Here is a 24,712-nt window from a genome sequence, read left to right as displayed (position 1 = left end):
ACAGGGCAAGACAAGGCGGCTGCCTATGGTGACACGGCGGGGTTTGGAAAGCACACACAAGAATCCGGGCTTCCCTGAGCTTGTGACAAATGTCGCCCTTGCTGATGTGTGAGTGAGGGCTAAATATCCCTTCACATTGTGCTGTAAAAATCTTTGGGCTGGTTCCCGATTGTCCCAGATGCCAAGGCTCAAGGCCAGCACCGGATCTTGACTTAATTAAGTTGCCGGAGATGATGGTGAAAGAGACAACACGTACTGCCCACCACACCTCTTGCAAAGGAGGCTCACAGAAAGGCTATTGGTTTTGCATCTCCAAAACTTTACCTTTGGTCTTTCAAAGGGAGAGGACATGACCTCTTACGCTCAGCAGAGATACTGCTCATGGGTGCGGTTCTTTCAGCATTAAAGGTGCCCTAAGATGTACTGGTTACTCTGAATAACAGAGCCACTGCCGAGAGACAGTGAGGGTGTATTACTATAAGCAGACACAGGGTTATCCTCCTACTATGCCCACAAACCGACCAAACCTACATGGACTCATGGCCTTGTCCTGGCATTTGATAGATACAGGAAACGTTGAAGGGGTGAGTGAGAAGACCTCATTCAACTCTGATACCGATGGGTTGATGCCCTGATGAGACGATGGTATCCAACTGAATACTAAACTCTAATTTTGGAAAGAAACCAAACTACCTAGCTTAATGTCTGGAGAGCTGCACTTCCAACCACAAATGCCTGTCTGCATTTGGAGAATGAATCATGCTATCGGGTCAGATGGAAGGCACTGAAGCAGCTTTGAGCCAAGCAAGGCTGATAGGAGGTGGGACATCTAGCAGCATGATTAACTTCACAAGGCATGCACTGGAGGCCGGGGGGGCTTGCATAATCAGGATCCACCGAACCCCAACATTGTGGAGTGCTTCTACTCTGCTTTAAAGAGAAAGAGAGCTACATACATCATGCCAGAGGAAGTCAACTGGTTGCAAAAAATGTACAATTAAAATATGTTGAATAAAGAGGCGGTGTCTTTCTACTTCAAGTACTTTGTATATTCATTATTCCCTACAAAGCTGAGGGAATTTTGGTCTGGCTGAGTCATATGCAGATTAAAGAGGACTCAGTCTCACAAAAATCGGGGCCTTGGTGGGGCCTCGAAAAGGGTAGCGAGGACCTCCCTAAGGAGGTGGGAAGGGATATATCCTCCTTGTGAATCACTTGTATGACAGAAAGATCCCTCCTGGAACCTATCAAGGTCCCTACGCATTAAAGGGGAGTGGGGAAGGTGGATAAAAAACCAGACTATTGATAAGGTGTGTGTGTGGGGGGGGGGGGTCTGAAACTCACAGAGCACCCGGAAGAGACTACACCTGGCTACACAGGATCGTTCAGTGATGTCCCTTAGTTGAAAAATGAGAAGGGAGGACGACCCTTTTGTTGTTATAGCCCTTACTCACTCTAATAGTGATATGCTTCATCATTGGGCTCACCCTGGCTCCTAAAGGTCAGGGTGGGCTTGACCATGTTTCAGGGAGCACTCATGAAGATATTTTGGTATGGAGATGTAACATTAAGATAAAATTCCTCTCCCACTCCTAAAGTATCCTTTAATAGTGGAGTGGGAGGGAAGGGATATAAAGAAAATGGTAGGGTCGGAGGATGCAATGGTCCTTTGACTCTAATTAAACTCCAACATGTTTCTGCCCTAATACTGACCTATTTATGGTACTGGGCTTTCATCAGGGTGGGATGCGAAGAGGTAATTTTCCCCAAAGACGTGAGTGCCAAATTATCATGCAATTAACATGTAGCAATTATAATATTTTATATGTTGAAGGGACAAGTCTAATACCTGCCGCTGTTTTCTTCTAGGTATTTCCTGAAAGAAAGAAAAGAGGAATAAAACGTGCAGACACATAAGTGAACAATTTGTGACTTATGTGTAGGGGTGTGTGGTACACAAATGAATGAGTAGTCCAGGTGTAGTTGTAGACAACACTTTATTGACAAGATAGGTGGCAAGATAGCAGGAGAGACGAGACAAGGAAGAAACCCCACCAGGAGCGAGCTACCAGCTGCTCCGCCTGAGATGACTAACTGACAATCTAGCTCCAGAAAGGCACTCAAACATTCTATGATGTCACAGGACATTCTGATGAAGTGGTAGAGAGGGAAGAGACATAGAAGTCATTTACCACACAACCTCCTTCGTTATAGAACAACAGCAAGAGAGCAGTTAAGACCAAGCGCAAGAATTCAGAGGAAACTGTAGGCACAAAAGCAAGGCAAAGAAATAACTTGGAAAGCAGGAAACCAAAGTGTGGAAACAAAAACAAAAGAAATAAGAAAGGCATGTAGAGAAATACATATAAGATGCACAAATGGTCATGGTCATCCTCGTCGCCAAAAATTGTAGTAAATGGATTCCAGTAGTAAGGTAGGTATAGTTTCAACACTTCTTTATTCGAGATGAAGAGTAATGCAAGAGCGAACACAACACTGCAGCAGCGACCAGTAAACTGCCACAGAGTAGAATACAGAACATAAGCAAACATAGAATACAGAATACACAAGAGGTAAGTTCCATAAAGACTAGAGAGATAACCTAGACAACTTACAGTGTACTAATGTACTACACAAGCGTAGGTTAGTCCAAGAAACGTCGCCAAACTGTGGTACACAAAAATGATGATCCGTAGTCCAGGTGTAGTTGTAGATAACACTTTATTGACAGGATAGGTAGGTGGCAAGATAGCAGGAGAGAAGAGATAAGGAAGAAACCCCACCAGGAGCGAGCTACCAGCTGCTCAGCCTGAGATGACTAACTGACAATCTAGCTCCAGAAAGGCACTCAAACATTCTATGATGTCACAGGACATTCTGATGAAGTGGTAGAGAGGGAAGAGACATAGAAGTCATTTACCACAAGATGCCACAAAGTTGCCAGTTGCAATGAAGCTACATTGTTGTTGTTCTTCTGGGTGAATACACTGAGAGTAACTGGCATGTTAAGTAGAACACTAGAAGGTGGGTTTATCTGGTGATCATTGAACAGAAAAGGGAATACCAGTGACATTCATTCACAGATTTGTGTTTTTTTGCCATATAGTTTATGGACAATCATGCAGGCAGCAAATTTATTTAATTCATGCCATACGCACTAAGTATTACCACTACGTGTTGCACACAATCTCACACATGCAGAACATTACCCCTATTGGTGGTTTGGTTGATTTGCAAGTCTTGTGGCGATTGCCAAGTGAAGGAGAGTAATAGTGGGCGGCAGTAAAGTTAAGGCTCTCACCCTGGTATGACAGGGCATGAGCTCCCAACGGGGGGCTTGGAGGGGGAGGCCTAATAGTCACACTCTACAGGCAAAGGGAAGAAAGAAGCCGGCACACTACGTGAGTGTAACAGTAAAAAATACGGAGTCCAGTCGAAGGGAACCTCCGTAAGTAATTATCAATTGCCATTGCTTCGGTTACAAAGAATGAAGACTTACTTCGTCAAAGGTCTATACCCATTAGGTGACCTACTGTGCTCTGCTCCCCAGCTTGTCTCGGGAGGGAGTGAGGCGGTGTTGCTGAAATACTCGGTTTGAGGCTGAGAGCAGAGGGCGTGGTCAGACGCGTTCTGAGTCGGCTGTGCCTACGTGTCATCAGGTGTTCGGTTAAGGAAAGGGGCTTGGCGCAGCATACACACCCACATGGTCGGATGTAGGTGCGCCTTCTTCCAAGTCCAGGTTGTCATGGTGATAATGGGGAAGGCCATTCTGTTTTTTGCTACCGCAAACACGGAAAAGACGGTTTTGAAGGAAAAAAGTTATTTTCCACAATGCGCCAAGCAAACCGATGTGTTCATATGTGTATTTCTTCCTGATGGAAAAGGTGAACTAAAGATATTGTCTCTCAATAGTCCGGGGAAAGTACTTCCTCCTGTGTGTATGAAGAGTAGTTACCAATAAAGTTTTGTTTTTCACAGCTCATCGGGCAATACGATGTGTGCATCTGTGTCTATTTGTTCCTGGTGGAAAAGATGTAATAAAGGGATTATCTCTCAGAAATCATTTCCTCTTGTATATATGAGGGGCGGTTGTCAAATGAGTGGGTACCATCCACAATATAAAGGATAGCCAAGGACAAAGTACGCTACATCTAGTTGGCTCCTAAGTCAGGGATGGGGGTGGATAAAACATTATATCACAATGTTCTTCCCCATGAGAAGGGTCATGTTTGTGAGTGGTAGGCATTGTTCTCGGTTGCTGACGGGGGGTTAATTGCGAGTAACCACAAAATTCTAGTGACAGAGGTAGAGGGGGGAAGGGGGTTGTGGTGTATTTTTCCACAAGTTGTGTCCCTTATGTGTTGTCTCTGTCATGGTGATGTTACAGTCATGGTTAGTCCGACTGTGTCGGAGTAAATTTACAGAAGCATTTCTGATCGTGGGGGGGGGGGGGGGAATCAGTCATCTACCCACTGGCGTAACAAAACTTTAGGGGGCCTCCCTGCAAGACATTTGGAGGGGCCCCTCCGGGCTCAGACAGGAGCTCTGCAGCCAGAGAGCTGTGCTGAGGGGGCCCCCTGGAGCTTGGGGCTGCGGGGGCCTGTATTACACGCCTGCATCTACTTGTTGAGGTTATTTAGATGATTCCACAGTATGTCATCGTTAAGAACTGTTTTGTATGGCTGTAAGCGGTGTACCCATCTCTGTTCTTTCAGTAGAAGTGTGTTTTGGGCTCTGCTGTGTGCCTAGTTTTTTCTAGGCTTCTCCATTTTCAGTATGATTTGTTTCCAGAAAGTGGGTTTTGAGTGGTCATTGTTTTCTTACAGCGAATAGTGCTTCTGTGCGTCGCTGATCCTGGTTTTTCTTTTTCTTGTGGTCATGCCTATGTATCTAATACTATAGGGCCAGATGATATAGATATATATATATATATATATATATATATATATATGACATTATTGCTGTTACAGTTTGTGTGGGACCTTTGCTTCCACTGAGTTCTAAGCCCCATGTCAAGGATGGTAGAGTGTGTTGTGAGAGGGCATACAGCTCAGTTGCCACATGGGAAATGGCCCGTGACCGATGGGAGGTCCCATAGGGTGGTTTGTCTATTAGTAGTGGTGGAGCAGGTATTACTGTGTACCTGTCTGTCTCGTATACTGTTTTGTTTTTTTAAGGAAAACATAGGTTTTTCGCAATCAAGTTTGTTGGATGCGAGTATCCACCAGTGTTTGTTGATACTTTTTAAAAATCATATTGGATCCAGAGTTGTAAGCTGTAACACACATGAATTTTTGTGTTTCGGTTTTGTTGGGTTTTCTCGAGGAGGCTCTCTTGGGATGTTACCTACTCTCTTCTTGGCTTTCTTTATTATCTGTGTTGGATACATCCGGTCTTGAAGTTTGTGTCAATTTTGCTGCTTCTTCTGTGTAGTCTTCCTTTTTTGAACAATTGCGCTTGATGTCAAAATGCAGGAGGCTGTTGCGGTTGGTAGGGTTGGTATACAATGATGTCCAGAGTCTTCCTCCTTCAGCGTTGATATTCACATCTAGGAATGACACCTGATTGTGGTTACTTGTCATGGTAAATTTCAGGAATATGTTCCTGTTGATCCAGTAGTTAAATAGGGCAGAGGTGGTATTATCATCTTGCCATATTACTAGAATACTGTCTATGTATCTGATCCATAGGTGTATTTTGTCGGCATAGGGGTTGTTCGCCCAGGTGTTATTATCCTCGAACTCTATTTAAGAGGACTGAATCCTCACAAGTCGTTCTTCCTTTAGGTGATGTTCCGCATCCCAGCTGCATTGTAAAGGCCATGTAGAGGCTAGACAGACACAAGCAATGGCCAGTGTTAGATTAGACAGACTTCAGGTGGTACTCCACCCCAATGCTTAAAGGGGAGACAGACCAGTCTCCCACAGCTCTTTCAATGCTGTGCTTCTTACCTTTGATCGTCTATATGCCCAGGAATCAAAAACCAGCTAAGTAAAGGGCCGACGAAATAGAGTAGGCAATATTTGTTTTATCCTCAGAAAGGATTTATTAACAGAATTACTGGTTCTTAAGCAAACCTTAACTCAAATGTATTTAACTAAGCCCTGAATAATTGCTGGGGTGTTTGAAGCGGTCTTTTAGCAGACTTGTGTATTTTGAGGACCTCAGCACCAACTAGCGCACCCTTTAAGGTGCAAGTCAATCTCAGAGTTACCCTCATATGAAAGATGTTAGAACAATATAAAACATCTAATAATTCTTTTGAGGAAAGACAGCAAGACATTTTTGAACAAGTAACATCTTGGAGAAGAGGCAGGGATATTAAGTTCGGGTTCAGATTAAGTGAAACCCTTCAAAAATTTCTTTCTAGCGTAATATCTATTTTGGCCCGTTCACTAACTGTTCAGTAACCTACTGAGCACATTCACACACATGTACATGTCAATATATTGCACATTAAAACTGTATTCAATGTTTGTGACCGCTATCAATAATTGTTTAATAACATTTATTTTCCTCACTACGCAGAAATACCAGATCCTCTAAGCACGCCATTAAAACATTGCAAAAAAAACGGTTTCCAGCCGAGTGTTCACATCAGTGGGTATATGTGAGAGTCAAGAAAATGAAACAAGGGGTGGCTGATCTCACCTTATTTACACTAAAAGAATTAAAGTTCATCCAGCCCTAAAATAAACCGCATTCATCAACCTTTTCGTAGGATCCTTACAAGGCCAAAAAAAGAACATTAACTGGGTGGCTCTTTCGATGTATTGGAACCCAGTGCAGGCTATCTGACTCATGCTGCTTGCCCGGATCTGCAGAACAGGATACAAGGACCGAAGACAACCCTGCCCCTCAATCGGATGTGAGCATGCCCCCCCTGCTTTCAGTTTACAAAAGCGGTTCTCCGACATTTATGGCATTTTAGGTGACAGGATCCAGATTTTTCCGAAAAGATGCTGCAGCTCACTGACGTCAGCTCCAAACCACTGTGGAATACAGACTGAAAACGTGCTCGCCTGCCAGATGAAAGACTTTGTAGCATTCCTGAGTAATTTTAATGTCATATTTCTAGTCATACTGGAATAACAGCTCTGAAGGTTTACTACAGGCTGGATGCTCATTAGTGGGTACCTTGCCAACCAATCAATTGGCAGCTGAGCTGCAGCACACCCTCCTAACACAGGGCCAGGCTGCTTTATAGATTAATTATTCCAAATTACCCACCAAGAGTGAAAAATATGTATTTTGCTTTCTTAGTTAAGCATAAGCTGTTCACGAATAACATATTTCTGCTGCTTGATTTCAGTACTGCGAAAAACATTTCACAGAAACATAAATAATACAACTTTAATTTTAATGGCACTTTTGATCCATAAAACATGTCTGAACACAGCCAGCCACACAAGAGTGTAGCCTACCCATGGATGGCGCTGGTTGCAACCCATGAGCAGCGAAGTATACACATTTTGCAAGTGCAGCAGAGTTTTGTCCTGGCTTCAGCTTCACCCAAACAGGCGAATATAATGCATTTACTTGCCTCTTGCTATATTCCTTCTAACAGAGTAATTAAGATGGCCAAATGGTAATTACAAGTATGGTTTCCTCTGGGGGTTCCGAGTAACATCAATCAGACAACAAAAGTGAAGCTTGCGTAGTCAACAAGGTCACTTGGAACCCTGTATATGCTCTCCCAGCCCAAACTCCTCTTAGAGGGGAGCCACACATGGATGTGCCTCAACCTGCTGCCCCACCATCTTCCTCCATACCATTCCATTCTATTGTTCAAACCAATCAAACCAAGAACATATATTACTGTCTGGCTCCCTCACCAAACTGTTGGTAACTTTCTACCCTAACCGTCCTAACATTTAACTCTCTCTCTCCCCCCTCCCCCCCCCCCCCCCCACACACAATCCGTACAGGGAGGTGGGTTTTTAGACTTAGGACTACAAACATCGTGCAAAAATATACAAGGGACTCTACAAGCTATAAAACAAAAAAAAACATGTGGTAGGTGCAACCATTAGACTCTCAAAAATATAACGACCAGTACTAAGACACGAAAGAAATCAAGTAGAATTTTCTTCACAGAAGTTCAGATTATAAAATGCCCAAAAGCAGTAAATGGATCCTATATAAACTATTGTAACTGGTCAAATGGAATTTCCACAGGGGAGCTACTGGCAACAGCAGCTAAGAATCCCAAATTCATATGTGTAAGGATGCAGGATTCAAGACCGCTTGCAGTAAAGATATAGCACCTATGCAAGAGGATGACTATGCCCTCCAAGCCCTCCATACTGCCATCACAGACACCCTTCTCCTCAGGTCTCCACAGCATTGAATACTTTCACACTTCAAGTTAACATGTTATTCAGTAGAATATCCTACCTGACAGAAACACCAGCTCATTCAAATGACCAACTCAACATCTTAGTGTATTCACAAGACTTGCTGCATTCCCAAAGCTCTACCTTCTCACCAGTCATCCCCTATCCATGGAACCGCTTGGAGTGTATGTGGTCTGATAGAACATAAAGAAGCACCAGTACACAGGGTACCATGCAGCTCTACTTGAAGATCTCATCTGGTAGCAACATTGACCGCTTGAAGGACTACCCACCATTTAAACTTAACTGCCAAAGGCCTATTTGAATCTAAACCCCATGAAAATGGAATTGACTCTGAGTGCCAACAGCAACAAGTTCATGTACAAGGATTGCACACACAAGTTTTGGAGATGCCTCCTGCAGGGTACAAAGGCCTGAATCCTTGCACCCCATAACCCCAATCCGGGTGAGATTGGTGTTCAGACTTATTTTTGGCCTGGCTAGTATGCTGAACCATTGTGTGCGCTCTGGCCTGGACCATAGCATGCGTTAGGGCCAAAAACAGGCACGGAGGTCCACAAAACCGTGTTAATGGTCAATTAAGGGAGGCTCAACATGGCTTCACCCATGGTAACTATCTGTAGGGCATGCCTCAAAGAACCAGCAGTTCACGAGTACCACGAAGGACTTCACCCGCAGTCTTACATTTATGCAGCTCCTAAGACCTTTTTGGTGACTCAAGGGGTGTGAGGTAGATGCGGTTGTGCCACACTAACGATTTGGGTGATCCCGCTTCTATATCCTGCCCAAACAGAATGAGGTATAGGTTAAATGTGTCTAGTTAGAAAATATATATAGATGTACATACATACGTACACACACATACTCAAACATTTAACAGGCCTGAGTACTGAAACCTAAGCAACAATAAAAAAAACTCATCCTGTTCAGGACAAATACCACTTTCTTAGTGTATATGTGATGGCATAATTAAAATCTCCTTATGGTCATTCAGATAGACTATCTGTCCATTATGTAACTTATCAAGTCAACTAATTTCAGAGCAATTAAAAAAGATATACATTCATGTGCACTTACAAGTTCAGAAACAAGTATTTTATAAATCTTAAGTTGCATACGTCTATGGACTCTGCCACTGAAAAAAGGATAGAAACTGAACGCTGTCAGTTCAAATTCCCATGTACTCTTAAACATGCATTTGAGAACAGCACTCTGATGAACCCATCTGTGGCAGAACCAATTAAGCCACATTTGTGCTCCTTCACTTAATAAATGTACAGGACTATGTGAAGCAGCATCAACTTTGAGTATTCTTGTGTCATCCATCATCACCACCGGGAGCACAAGGGGCCCAACTACCACTGCCTTATGACATCTGAATTCCAGATGTCATCACCAGTGCAACCGAGGCCTTCCCCGATGGCCAGAAAGCTGCAACTGCCATGGAGAACAAAACAGTGACTCCCAGCCTGTTCTGCCACACCTACGAATGGCCTGGAGAGGTAAGGCCACCACTACGACCCGGCTCTTGCTGGCAGAGGTCTTTTAGCTATGTGACTGCAATATGCCCAGTCTAACCGCAGCAATGCCAGAGAGCACTTTGCATGGCCAGGTAACATCAGACTGTGCTTGAAAGATTGTCTTGTCCTACAAATGCGTACTGAAATCCGGAACAAATGCCTCCACAAACTCTTTAGTAAGGTACGGTCTGACAGATCTACGAGTTCCCCGCTTTGGGTGATCACCTACATAGGAAAATAACATACACCCGAGCCGAAAATAACCTATACCCATATAAGAAAATTACATACACTTGGGCCGATTCTTGACGGAGTGTCCCCACAGCAGCATATCTCAGACGCAGTGGGAGCTACAGCCATAGTACTGGACCACTGTAGTAGAGTGAGTATTAGTGCCCCCTGGTCTAGAACCTCCGGCTTTATGATTGTAATCTATAGAGTTGGAATAAACTTTTAACAGAACCCTACCCATTTGTCATATTACAGTACTTGTCTTTTTACAAGAAAAGCACAGGGCTAGACAGCATATTACTGTGTCTCTTGGTTGACTATTTTGAGTTCTTACATCTTGGCCTTCACATTACCTCCAGCAAAGCCTTTGACTGCTCGCCCTCACTACCCTAAGAGTTAAGTGCAGACCATTCAGCAGCTCAACAATAGAACGGACCTCAGAAGGCTAGAAGTAAATGACCCTCAAACACCAGGGTTGTGACCCACTAGCCACTCTGTCATGGCTCTCCTGAACGAGGTCAAACAGCATTGAACTTGATAGTTTCATCCCTCAACTTTCCAACAACTTGATGTTTCTCAGATTCCACATTGACAATGGCTGCGCTCCATGGCACTCATTGCTAAGAAGGTTGACACCTTTCCTTCATAGAGCGAAATCTGTACTTTTCTAGAACCAACTACAGAAAGGAAGTTTAAGTACTAGTTCTATCCCACAGAGAAGGAGGCAGCACCCCTTTGACTACATCTCAGTCAGCCACTTCATGGCCATTTGGCCTTATAACTCATCAGGGACTCAGAAGTACAACTTACTCAATCCCATGCTTAAAATTTCTCTGCTGAACCACATTCATGGCTTGCTTGGTCATATTGCACGCAATGGATTTCACCATGCCACCCCACCGGACAAACAAAATCAAGATATCCAAGTGGACTACCAGGTCGAGACTCATCCTTTAACAAATTCCCAGGTTCCATCTCTCCTCCACTTCTGAATGAACTGCAGACACTTAAGGAATATTCAGTGACGAAAACATACAGCTAATGCACCAATCTCGTAGGCGATAAAAAGAAAAACGTATCCACCATCTGTAAGCAAACTGTAGTTGCACCCTTATCTTATTCCTCTGTCCACACTTTGTTGAGCTCACACCTAACACCAGACTATAAAGCGGAACAAGTACAATTGCATATATACAAACTTTACCAGACTGGTAAAGATTCATCAACGGGCATTAAAGCTCTGAAGATGACCAAGGATGGGAAAGAAGCTTATGAGTAAAAGTGTTGTGTTCTTTGCGGGATATGAAGTTATCAATTTGTCCAATGCCCTCAGAATTTAACTTCAAGTGATCAACTGACTTTTAAACATTTCCAACTCGTGAATTTGCCAGCCCTATGAATAATTAATACTGTATTCATTAAAGGGCCAAGGGACCAGACAAAGAATATTGAACTGAATACATACCATATTAACGTAGAATATGGTCTTGAAGGAAACCCTTTTACCACGTTGAGCCACACAACCCAAAGACACGAAGAGTATGCAAGACCACACTAATAGAAGAGGAGTATTCTGCAAATACTGAGAACATAACATTTACACTGCATGTATCAAACAGAATTTTCAGCACAAAGTAAAATAATGAGTGTGTTTAGCACAATGATACTCATTTGGCTGATCTCAGAAGAATGGAAAGGCTGAGTCTGTTCCTGTGTACGGCTCGTTTGGAGACGTCTAGGTAAAGCACCAGATTGCCTGACCCCCCCCCTCTGTCCCAGGCAGGCTAAGGGGAGGTGGAAATGTGTATGTGGAAAGGGAGGCAGTGAGAGGAGGGACCCGGTAGAGACGTCCTGCATCCTGCCCACCTGGGATGCGAGGACGGGACACTCTGCTGGCAAAATGACATCACCCCATAAACTTCATCCTATTTATGTCACAACTGGTAGATACTTCAGGATAAAGCATGGACCCGAGCTGTCCTTTCTGAATCCTCTGGGCCATCTATGTGTTGACACAAAGTCCACCCTTGTTTATGTGATATTGGTGCAAACTAATAAAGTAGGCAAGTTCCAAATGCATGATCTGGTTAAATCGCTTCCACCTAGTTAAGTGCGGAGCCTGAAAAATTATTTTCTAGACCGAAAGGTATCAGCACTATCTGGTTTGAGGTCAGCCAGTGAACTTCTGCAACTCCACACAATGTCTGGGGTTAGTCAAATGTATTTTAGATGGGAAAGCAAACATGTGGTCAATAGCCAGTGACCGAATCATTCATGCTATCTAGATTTGCGCCCCTGAACTAGTTCATCCTGACTGACATGGGCCAATCAGTAGGACGGACTGTGAAAGCTTGCTGTGGTACTTCCCTGCCCTTATGACCAACCATAGCGTGCAACGGGGGCATACATCACAGACACCCATAACCTTCATCTTTTTAACTTCTTTTGGTGAAAAATAGCATACGTTTGGAATGCCTGGATGTGCAAACCATCATGTGTTAAACGTACATTTGATTTAATCATTTGAAATAAATAGGGGGAATCATATAAACACCAGCTACTCGGCCAGCAAAAAAGCAAACATAGTAACATTGTTCTAATGCTTGATAACATGACCTGTTTTCACATAAACATTTCAACATGTGTTGTCACTAAAGATCATAGGCGTCTTATTTGTTTTCATGACTCAATCACAATGTGCCACAAACTTCTTTAATTGTTTCAGAGTGTGTTAGGAATAACAACACTTCCAAAATGGGGGGAAGCATGCTCTGTGTGCTCTAGGTACAAACCACAAGATGGACAGGAATGCCTGTGCATGCAAACACATTTTCGGAGCTTCTTTGCAGCCTCATTCGGTTTGCACCATATGAACACTCCTACATCTTCACGAGCAGTAGGCTATTCCAGATACATAGGTCAAATGGGATTCGTAAACTAAAAGAGCTGCAACGTGTACAGGTCGCAAAAATAATCTTGAGCTAATCCTGTTTTTTTAGCCAAAATCACTGCGCATATGACTTGTCATTTAGCGGTTTCCATACCAAGTATGGTCTTATAACCCCAAGGAGGGATCGTGCTGTTAGTCGTAACCAGGATTGAATCAATGAGCCATTCCCACCTTAGGGGTTTATTGGCTACTATGAGGTTTTGCATTCTCTGACCATAGTGTGTAGCAGTGATAGGTCATAGGATCGGATTCGAATATTTTTGTGGAAAAGCACATTGTAGATTTAATTCTATAAATTTCACAGATTTCCCCTTTTTTTGGGGATTAACAACGTCCACCCAAAGCATGCATGGAATTTGAAGCTGTTATTTTCCCTGCAGAGAACTCTTGGGATTTGTCAGCATGATGGACAATCCACTGGAATAGGTCTGGCTGAAATGTCCATATGTGCATTTTTAATATGACTTTCTCCTTCACAAGCAAAATTCCACCTCCACCTCCTTTCCTGGGAAAGGGAAAGAGTTGGGAATGGTAAGGACGGTTTTGTTGAACGGGACAAAAGGACTTCAAGTGCTTTACTGCAAAGCAGTAGAAAGGAAATCAGCTTAAATCATTAGAATTATGTGGAAGAAAAGAAATTACATGCAAGGGGATTTTCATTTTGCTGAGTTGTAAACTTTTCCTAAGGTTCTTGCTAAATATTGCTACATTAGGAATGGCTGTTATACTTGTTCTGTGATGACACAATGCTTGGAATGTTAATCAAATGTCTGGTATGATGCTAAAGTAACATAATAAGATTTGACATTTTGGAAGGAGTGCCAAGGATGCTAGCAATATGTAGAATGTGATGTATGGTAAAGAGGGGAGACAGATAAGGAGGATCCTATGAAGTACACTTTTCTTGGCCCTTTGCAATGCTTCTTTAGCTTCTCCCGACTACAGCACACTCCAATAAGATTGGTATTTAATGCATTTATTTACTTAGTAACAACAACCTGTGCAGTCTGTGCCACAAGGTGAGAAGCCCATTAGTTCTTGAATTCAACTAAGTCCATTGTCCTACTCTTATTCACCATAAAGGACAACATGTTCAGCATACCTAGCTGAGACTCTACCTTGTGGCATGCAGGTTACGCATATTTCTGCAGTGTGCGCTCAACCATGGCGAACATTTGCACTGGCTAGCTAAAAATTGTTTCCAATGAATCCAAATGCGGTCACGGTGGTATTTAGACATCCATGAAATATCAACTCATCAAAAACGTGATTAAATGAAGACTATAAAAATCTCAGTCCTTTTATAAAATTCCAGTTTTAGACTAAAAACGTAAACGTTTTAAATTTTAAAAAATCTTGAAACATTGTACATTCCCTGATATGAAAGGGAGTGAACCTAAAAAACCAAAAAACCAAAAACTTAAAAAATAAAAAACAGCATAAAAGGATAACTTTTATGCTGTTTTTTGTATAAGTTAACTGATAGACTCTGCTTTTCAAGCTTCACTCCTCGTAACTCCACCCCCTTTCCTCTGCCATTCCTGGACCCCTCATTAATGAGTTCCTGGAGTAAACTGTGTCCAATTCCAGCCCTAGTCAGAGCAATGACCATGTCACGGATTAGAGGAACGGTGTTGTTCCAGGTCAAAGTCTAAAGAAAAGCGGAGCAGTGGTAAAACTAGATGGTGAGGGACACTGATGGGGAGCCCTCGAGAAATGATTGAGAGCTTTGAGTGATTTTACAAAAAAAAAAAATCTAGCCTCATATCCTTTGGAGGCGTGGGTATATGGTATGGTGGGAGAAGTCGGTGTGAAAAAGAGCTGAACTAGGATATAAAAAAACAAAAGTACGCTTAAAGGATTAAACAGAAAAAAAAGAGGTTAGTCTCTAAAACAACGCATCAGGAAAAGTTCGGCAAACGCAGCAGGATAATGCAAGTGTTGTCGAGATAGCTTCTTTCAGGGTGGACACTAGCGAAGAGCTACTTCAGCCTCATCACGAACATCCGTCTACAAACGCCAGAGGACACCTTCCTATATCCTTAAAGTGCATACTGGCGCACCTTGTTATGTTGATATTTTTAAGAATCGGTCCGAATTCCGAATATGTTATTTAAATGAAAAGAATGATCATGAAAATAAAGCAACGTCCCTATTTTACTGTGCAGGATTATGGTGCAGGTGTGTGCTGGAGTGGACGCTAGATTAACGTACACTCGTGACAGAGCAGATTGCGTCACGGGCGTCCTCTCAAAAGACGGTAAACACGTCACAGCCCTCGAGCGCTGGAAGCCGGGCTGCTCTGATCTCGCGCGTGGGAACCTGCGCGCGCCCTCTCCCGGGGCCGCCTTCACCTGCTGGAAGCGGCGCGCGGAGCCGGAACAGGCCCGGCCTTCTCAGGCCAATAAAAGTCCGCGGCAGGTGCGCAGCCCCCGGGCCGGGCAGGGCCGGCCGGGACACCGCGGCCGGGCCTGCAAGCCTTTACAGGACGCCGCGGATTCCTCGCATGCTTCCTCGCAGCGCATACTTGAACAGGGTGGCGTGCGGGAAGCCGTGGCAGCCGTCCAGAAGCAGGCCGGAAAAGCCTGCACTTTCATTGATTTTGTGCAGCAGGCATCCTTGCTCAATAAATAGACCGGGAGCGCTGCGGCGGGGACAGAATGTGCTAAAAACACGGGCACGTACCAAAGGGGAGAAGAGGAAGGGCCTGCCCTGGGTCCAGCGAGGGCTACACGACCATGGCGGACCCACCGTTTACACTGCTCTCTTCAGATCACAGACCCAAGCGTGCCGGCATTCCTGACCTTGACAAGGGCCTAGCTCCCACCCTACTTACAGTCAGCAGGCGGCAGTCTCGGACTGGTCAGGCGGGTTGTCGGCACGGAGCAGACTTAATTTATTAATAAGTGCCGGGGCCCTCCTCAAGAGGTCACTGCAGTTTGCATCACCTATTGCCCGTGCCAGCGCTGCCAATGACAGCACTAACACAACTACTGCCAGGCGCGCAACGCCCATTGGACTCAAAGGGCTTCTAGTTGCGCCTCCGACTACGGTCATCACACACCTACACGTGTGACAACTGAGACTATTACAGACCGTCAAAGCTATAAAAAACAAGCATTAGCAATGCAATAAGGTCTCGCATTTGCGAGAGTTTGAGCTATTGGCATTGTAAATGCTGTTTATGTGTTTTGAAAACCTGCAAGCAGTGTGTAAACACACACTTTGTACTTCTAGTGGTTGCACACCTCTTGCTGTTTTAAAAAACCATAAATGAAAGGTAATATCATTTTCAATGGCAATAGTTCAAACTCTCACAAATGCGAGACCTATTGAATTGCAAAAGCTTGTTGTTAACTACTGGTTCACCGTGACTGGCAGGACTGGCACCAGTTAAAGCTCTGCTTTCATGCCATAACTCTAAAAGATTCCTCTTTTACCACCACTGCTGAATCCTTTATACCAGTTTGACGTCTGCTATTTTCCCTACCTTTTCTATTATCTCCGAATATCGAGCTCACTAATTCAAAATCTATTCATGTTTGGAAGTGGCTACGATTCTCAAGTGAAAAACTCTTAAAGTAAAAATAAAATACCGGACTAATTCCACGTCGAAAGTCGCTCTGATGAGTGAAACTGTAGCGAGAAAGTGAGATGGGCAGACTTTGGGAAACTGACAGTGTCTTATGTAGCATCAGGGCTAAGTAGGCCCGGTCTCACCGGGTCTGAGCACCAGCAGTTTTTTTAAGGGGGGGCCTCGAAACAGGTCTCTATAGGGCTCTGTTTTGTGCCCTGGCGGTTCAGTTTTTTTCCAGACTGCAGTGACAGAAGGCACATTGATGTGCGCTGCTCACACTGCTCACTTCTCACTAGTGGAGAACGTACAGCATGATGTCATGCCAGGTGAGCGTTGTAGGAGAAGGGAAATACTTTAACCGCATCGCTGCGGCGGCTATTCCGCCGCAGCGCTAAGGGGGCAGCCGCATGCTGGTGACGGAACCGCTCCGTCACCAGCCGCGGTTGGGCTGTGCTGATGACGGAGCGGTTCCGTCATGGCCCCGCCCGCCCAATAGAACGCCCAGCACAGGTGCGGAATCCGCGTCACGCATGCGCGGGGGCCGGGCCATGACAGAACCGCTCCGTCATCAGCACAGCGCCACCGCAGCTGATGAAGGAGGGCGAGTGGTGGAGAAGGCAAGGACAACGGGAGGGGGGTGGGGGAAAGAAGGCACCAAAGCACGTTGTGTGTGCGCAGTAGGAGAACCTCTAACTAAAATAGTGCTCACAGTCTAAATAACAGGTACCGTCTAACTCTCGAAGTAAAGGGTCCAGTCGCCATGCAAGGTGACAAATGAAGAGGAGGTAGTACTAAGGAGGAACTAAAGCCTATCGATGAATCAGAAGCCAGAATTTGGAACAGACAAGGACACAAGCCAATCGTAAATATGGGCGGAGAGTGGGTGAAGCTTCTATTCACCTACTCCTCTACAATAAGCCTCTCAGCGCATTCGCGCTGGCTTTAGCCGCGACCTAAAAAGACTTGGGCGGCAGGTATCAGTACATTTTTATGCAAATTGAACAAATAAACTGATGTACTAATTTCTAAATTAGACAAACAGCGCCACAATGTAGCAGACTGTCATAAGTGGCAGTGTTGGCAATTAAGTGCCAATGCCGTGCACCGGAAACCACTGGCTTAAATTAAACATGGCACAGAGCGACGGGCTGGTGCATGAGGGTTAATTTGGGCCTTTATTTGGGTGTTGTGCAGCAGCAGCTCCTCCGTTAGAGCGGAAGAGCTCAGCCCCACTTTTGAGAGTCAGCAGATTCAGACATGAAAAATAAAACTATGATAAAACCATTTTATTTTTCATCGGCAGGCTGCCAGCAGAGCAGACTGAGGCAAGTAGGGTGGGGCCATCCTGAAGGCCGGCAGCGGCTGCAGAAGGAGGAGAAGTGGCGGGTACTGCAAGTGCGGATGTCGGTTTGTAGGGCTGTCTTAGGATGACCAAACATACATGCACGCTTTGATCTGTGTTGCACAGCCGGGTGGAGAACAGGCACAGGTTCCTAGTCCCTTAGTGAGTGCCAAACCAGCCCATTCGGACCAATCCTGGGGTTGCTTTCATGCTTGGTAATAGTATTACCAGCATGAGAGCAACATCTGGATTGGTGTAGGGGAGTCTGGGAGCTTGTGAACCAGCCCATGAACTGCCGGGATAGGATCAGAAGAGCACTGTTGTGACGGACAGCACGTAATCAGGTTTATTTCCTATTAAGTTGATTTAAATTACAGAGCATCTGTGTTTTAGTTTAATACCATAGTGAATACTAGAACTATACATCCCTTCCAATCAAGCACTATGTGCTTGATATTTGGGCTTCAGCAACTCGCCTGGGGTACGAAGCAGTATACTAATGCAATTTTAATTAAGAGACCTTCCTCTCCACAAAGACTGATGTTGTCTGGAAATACTGCGATAAAAACAAAACCACGAAAACTTCACACAAAAAGGAATTCAGCATTTAGTAAGATGTATACCTTATGTCGCATTTCTTTACTAACTCCTACAGAACAGTCAAGGGAGCAGCCGAAGCGGGTGGTCTGCCGGTGTTCATCCAGAAGATGTAAAGCTGAACAGCAGCAAGGCACCCAAATGGAGTACATTTTGTTTTCATACACCACTAAGTAGCATGCAAACACCAGCTCGAGTTTCTACAGAGCAGCAACAGAACACCTGTTAGTTGTTTGTGCTGAATTTATACGTTCCCTCCTCCGAATTACAATAGCCTTATTGAACAGCCATTTATCAGCAACATTTTCCTTTTGTCTTTAAAGAGGAGGTAGACTTCTCTCTCATTCCTAAACATGTAAACTGGTCACTGTTTTTACACTAAGACTGTCAGTGCCTCAGAACATGGTTTTAGAGGATACTTTTGAAGTAATTTAACCTTGGATTCACACAGTTGTACCTCGGATATATTGTGCGGCATATACGTTCAAGAGGCAGAGGTTTTCTAGTTAGAGGCTTCCTTCAAAAGGGAAGTCAGAGTTACTGATGAAGAACTTTCTGGGTTAGTTCCCATTCACCTTAGGACACACTAGTTTATATTCGTTTTTTCTAGTTCTGTAATATCTGTTATGTGCGTTTCTTGTTCTGTTTAGTGATTTGGTTTCCACTGCTTATACCATCTTAACTACCAAGATGTAAATCGCTATGATACCCATATGTGGTTTTCCTCGTGCTATATAAAACTTTTAAAAATTAAATAATTATAAACAAAGGCTGAAGGCCTCGTGACTTTCCATACTTGCTGCATCCTGGAAACTAGAAGCTAAAAGAACAAATGATGGACGGGATACTAAACAATGCAAACATTCACCCCCAGTCACAACGATCTGGGTTTAATCCATTAGTGTTTTTTTCTCACCACGCCAACCAAGTTTGGACTCAGCCCAGGTCCTCCCTGGACCGGAAACAAGCATCCTCAGACCGGTTTCAGGGTAGCACCCTTAATCTGCCAGGCTAGCTTGAATCCAGTGATGCAGTGAGCGCAAGACCCATGTCTGGGAATACCCTTCCCACTTAGGGGACAAAAGCAAAAAGAACAAATGATGGATGGAATGCTGAACAATGCAAATATTCACCCCCAGTTACAAAGATCTGGGTGTAATCCATTTTTTTCTGCTCACCACGCCACCCAGTTTGGACCCAGACATATACAAATCAGTCTTGACCCTGCTCCTCATGGAACAGTCCAGCATGAACTGCCAAGCCAGGTTATCCCTGGACCTGTGTGGTTGAAAATGTTCAGTGCTCCGTCCATCATCTTGTTGTGTTTGCTATGTTCACCATAAGTGGCCAAGGGTATGCCGGGACATGGGTCCCTTGCTCGCTGTGCAACTGGATTAAACCTAGCCTTGCTGATGAGGGGTGATACCCTGAAACCAGTCCCAGGATGCTTGCTCCCGGCCCAGGGAGGACCTGGCCTGGGCAGTTCAGGCTTGACAGTTCCCATGAGGAGCAGGGCCAAGACTAATTTGCATATGGCTGGGTCCAAACTGGGGTGGCAAAGTGAGCAAAAGAATGATGGATTAAACCCAGATCTCCTGACTGGGAGTGAGTGGTTGAAAATGTTCAGCACTTCATCCATCATCTTGTTGTGTCAGCATCTTGCAAACCAGGCCCAGTGCAGAGGCTTAGAAAGTGATGTTTCTAATCAGCTTGGCAGCACGCTGGATTTGCCAAATCGCTTCAGCTTAACAGGCCATTGATAGGCAATCAAACAATATTTAGCTTTGTCCAGGGACAGCAGTGGGAAGATTTGCAGACATCTTGTCAAGCTGGGTCCCTTGAGGCGGGCAGACAGGTTAAGTGTGGGGGGGGTCTCGGTGCTGAACCTTCGATCTCATAAGAGGTTTATATTTAAAGTAAGCATCTAAATTTACTAGGGGATTTGTAACCTTGTATTTCATGAGAGGAAAAGTGTCAGTAGATACAGTAAGCCTAAATTGCACCTTCTCCCACCACTTGCCTGTCTGTATGCCTTCACTCAGAGTCTTAAGGTGCCTTTTTTTATCGAAAGAGACCTCATTTTAGAAACTTGTTCAGACATCTGCCATCATTTACACATTTCAAGCAGGTACATTTTGTGAGGTATTGGCTGAAAATTGTCCCTATTAATAGCAATAACATGTTATCCGAGTAGTGCCTAATACCGCATTTTTAAAAGCGCTGAAAATAACCTTGTTAACAGTATTAAGTTTAACTCACCTCTACTTTTACGCCCCGCCACTTTGAACAGTCACCAGGCGCCACTGGCTTTGTGGTGCACTTTGAGTCTTCACTAAAAGTCCTGCGGCCCGATGGAATATAGGGCTGGTCTAGATGCTTGCTCTGAAGGAAAGTGACCGGGGCTGGTTGTCGATTGTTGCCAGGGGTTCATGGGTCCTCCAGGTGTAAACATTTACTGCTTGTGGTCTGTGTCCTTCCCATACCAACCAGAAGCATAGGTGGAGGTGGCTGAGCGGCCTTGACAGACCCCAAAAGCAGAGATCAGGTGGGTCTTTGTCACCTCTCCTCCTTGCCTGGCCAGACTTGGTCCTCACTTCCTTCTTTTTCCTGGGCTGACAACTGGAACAGGCCATACATGAGCCAACATGGAAGAGAGGTCGGTGTCATTTTACTTTTGTTTTATCTGCACTCTATGTTCAAAGGCACAAATGCGGATTCAATGCTTGAGGTTTTCCGTGAATGTGAAGAGGGTCCTGGTAGTGGCAGTGCGAAGCAGTAAAAACAGACCGTGAAATAGGTCTACTAGGCCATATTTATTAGTCATTCTCTTTAGATTGCAAAATACTGAGCTCTTGCTCGACATGCGAGCCACCTTAGTAGACGAGGTCACTGACGCAGAACCTATAACATTTCACAGGTTTTATTTGTACAATAACCTATTTTCTTTTTCCAAGTACAATTCTGTAGTTACATTTTTCATTTTTTCCCCTTGTAATTTAATTAAATCCAACTTTGCCACAATTACTCCTAATCGAACTCTTCTCTTTTCTTAAATGTCTGTTCTCTGTATGTCACTTTCAGACAGCTGTCTTTTAGAATGGCAATGGAGGTATGTGATTCTGTGGCTGCTGCGTTTTCCAAATAATTATTGATTTGCTACACTTTTCACATACTTTATCATCTCCTGCATAATTTACAGATTTTAACCAAATAAATCGTTTTGAGCTCAAACAGATGTTCAAAAGTTGCTAAAAATACTAACACGTTCCAGCTCAGTGGCAGCCCTTTTGTCACACAGAGGAAGGTCATCTTTCAGTTACTAATAGCTGTATTTTTATTTTGACCTTGGATCATATAGAGTGCGTAAAGTTGATACCGAAATACGGCTGTAAAACATTAGTGGGAGGGAGAGTGAGAGAGGGAGAGATAGAGAGTGTGTGTAAGAGGGGACGGGGAACTGGAAGTGACAAAAGATAGTATACAGAAGGAGAAAGTGAAAAGAAAGGGCAGAAGATTAATGTGAGACATGCACTTGGAGATAGACTTCAGAAGGAGATGTGATAAAAGAGTAAGTGACTAACAGAAAGGGAGACTGCAGCAGAAAGATGCGACGGGAACCATACTCATTTATACGATATTGAATAAAAATCTGCGCTAATAAGCAATAATAAAGTCAAATGGTCTGACTTGTTTTATGTGTTCCTTCTGTGATGTATTTGGACTAACAGCAGAGGCACTCAAATACTGATTAGGTGGCACGCCTTGAAAGCTCAGGTTCCGAGCTTACGTTTTAAACCACGTTCATAGTTACATTAACGTGTCTCTTATAAATGAGTCCTAGCTAAAAAAAAAAAAATGTGGCCACAACCATTGTAAAGACCTTATCCATCTTTTTTATCTCACTTAAAGCAGTAGCTCAATTGCAATGGCGTGTTTAAAAAAAGTATTATTTTTGGGCTCGATCATCAGCTTTCAAACTGTGTCAGTAGGTTCAAGAGATAGCTCAGAGAGATGAGCGTTTATTAGCTGATCTAACTGGTTATTGGCAGGTTATTCCTTTACCCTATACATTTTCGACAATTAACCCTGTGGCACTCACCAACAAATGCTTTGTGAAAGGATGCAAATGGTGTATGGGGGAAACTTTAAGGTTGCCCCGGCCAATTCTGATCCCAAACCGACCCTGCACGCCAGCCTTGAAGTGTGCTCTCCAGTGCATGAGACACTGCAGTCTAATATACAACAAACCAGAACAAGCATTTGCAATGCAATAGGTCTCGCATTAATAAAGTTTGAGCTATTGGCATTGCTAAATAATGCAACACCAATAGCTCAAACTTTGAATCAGAAATGCAAAGCTAAACCCAGCGAGCCTCACGTGCGAGCATGCAGCTGCACTAAGGTTTGATGAAGTGGGAGAGTGTAGACAGAGTATAAGGCATCTCTGCCTGCACGCTGTACCCGGTGGGCGCGATGTATGGTGCCCGCCAGTGAGGGACACTACAGCAGCTGTCTGCCGGGAGGTGGTGCCAGAACACTGACTAGTGGTGTCCCCTGAAGCCAGGAAGGGACAGCTGGCTCAAGGTTCCACTGGTGAGACCCACAAAAGTCGAAAAGGAGTAGACGATGTGCCCCTATATCTGCTGTGCATGAGGTGAGCCAGTGGGTCCAACTGAGCAAAGGTGGGCCGGTGTTTGAGCGGTGTGAGGGGTTGGATTGCAGCAGCAGACAAAAGGCACTCTCACCGCATGAGGCATGACAACCTCACCTAAAGTGCATGGGCGAAATCCAACACCATGCCTAGTTGAGGGTGGGGAAAACACTGCCAGAGTGACAGCGTAGTGTGAGGGAATCACGTGCCCCCTGGTGAAGCCCACAAACGGGAAAGAAGGCATTGCCGCAAGTGAGCCTGCAAGATGGTGGGGTGCCAATCTGTTGTGGCCAGGATGGTTTAAGGAAGGAGTAGCCGAAAAGCCACTGGTAGCGTTTCCAAACCCCAGCATTAGTTACCTGGTCAGCAAGTCGAAGGGCCTGAAGAAGTGCTGCCGGCCTGTGTGGGGAGGTACAGCTGCTCTGCGGGGAGTCTTAGTCGAGTGTGCCTGCTTGCCGTTTTTAGGTCTCGTTCTATTTAAATCCGCAAGGAATGAATAGGACAAGACTATTGGGGCTAAACTAAGAGCTAAACTTAGCTCTGAAAAATGCGGATTTCCAGAAGTGCATGTGGTCTCGTGACCGCGCTTCTATCCGCCTGCCTCGCATCACCACATGAAAGCCACACACACTTCAAAGGCTCCGCTCCCCGCCCCCGCCTGCACTTCGCACTCTCAGACTTCCCCTCCCACCCCCCACGGCCGCTCTTCCCATTCAGGCGCTCGTTACCGTTTACTCCAGAGCCGCATTTCTCCTCCCACCCCCTAATCACAGCAATGCCAACCATATGCCTGAAGGGCCAACCTGAAATCGCACTGACAGTTGGGTTCCTATCACACATATGGCCAAAGTCCCAAATTCCACCCCCTCTCAAAGCTCCACAGTAAGCTTCCTCCACACATCTGGAAAGGAGGACAAATATATTTCAGTGATGAAAGCAACTATGCTTGCCTCTAAAGGATTTAACACAGATGAGCGGTCATTTTCAGTTTAATTTGTGAACCTTTGTATGGGTGCAAGAAATGTGCAATTACGTTCAAGTAGTATATTTTGTCCCTTCATTCAAAGTGTAATTGTCAGGCTGCTGTCGGCGCGACTGCAATTTAACATGAAGTCTCCAAGTCAGAGCACAAGCGTTCCCACCTACTTGGAGACACACGACACCAACATCCTGTGTGTCCAGCTCGCCCCTGCTTCTGCGGTTTTCCGCATGTTAGCGTGCTTTAGGAGTGAGCTCAGCCAGAAACCGTACACCGCTTCGGGCCACTAAATACAGTTTACCACCGGATCAACTAAACTTTTCAGAAAAAAACGAGAACGCGACTAATACAAAACTGATTAGTGAAATTACGTATTTCAAAAACTACGTATTTCAAAAACAACTTGCATCAAAAACACGCGAGCCTAACATCGAGGAACAAAGTCAATTCCCAGCGCCCAGACGTTTCAGCACTCACTCCCCTCCCCCCCCGCTTGCTATCACCGTGC

General features: G+C 44.6%; 1 protein-coding gene across 1 annotated transcript in view; it reads right to left on the bottom strand.

The window, feature by feature from the left end:
- SHB (SH2 domain containing adaptor protein B) overlaps positions 1-24,712 on the bottom strand; it is a 473,228-nt gene that overhangs the window by 246,151 nt on the left and 202,365 nt on the right. The gene's annotated exons all lie outside the window — the stretch shown is intronic.

Source organism: Lissotriton helveticus, chromosome 2_1 (assembly GCF_964261635.1).
Source record: "Lissotriton helveticus chromosome 2_1, aLisHel1.1, whole genome shotgun sequence".
Classification (NCBI taxonomy): Eukaryota; Metazoa; Chordata; class Amphibia; order Caudata; family Salamandridae; genus Lissotriton; species Lissotriton helveticus.
The sequence above is the reverse complement of the archived record's forward strand: the minus strand, read 5'-3'. Positions and strand labels throughout refer to the sequence as shown.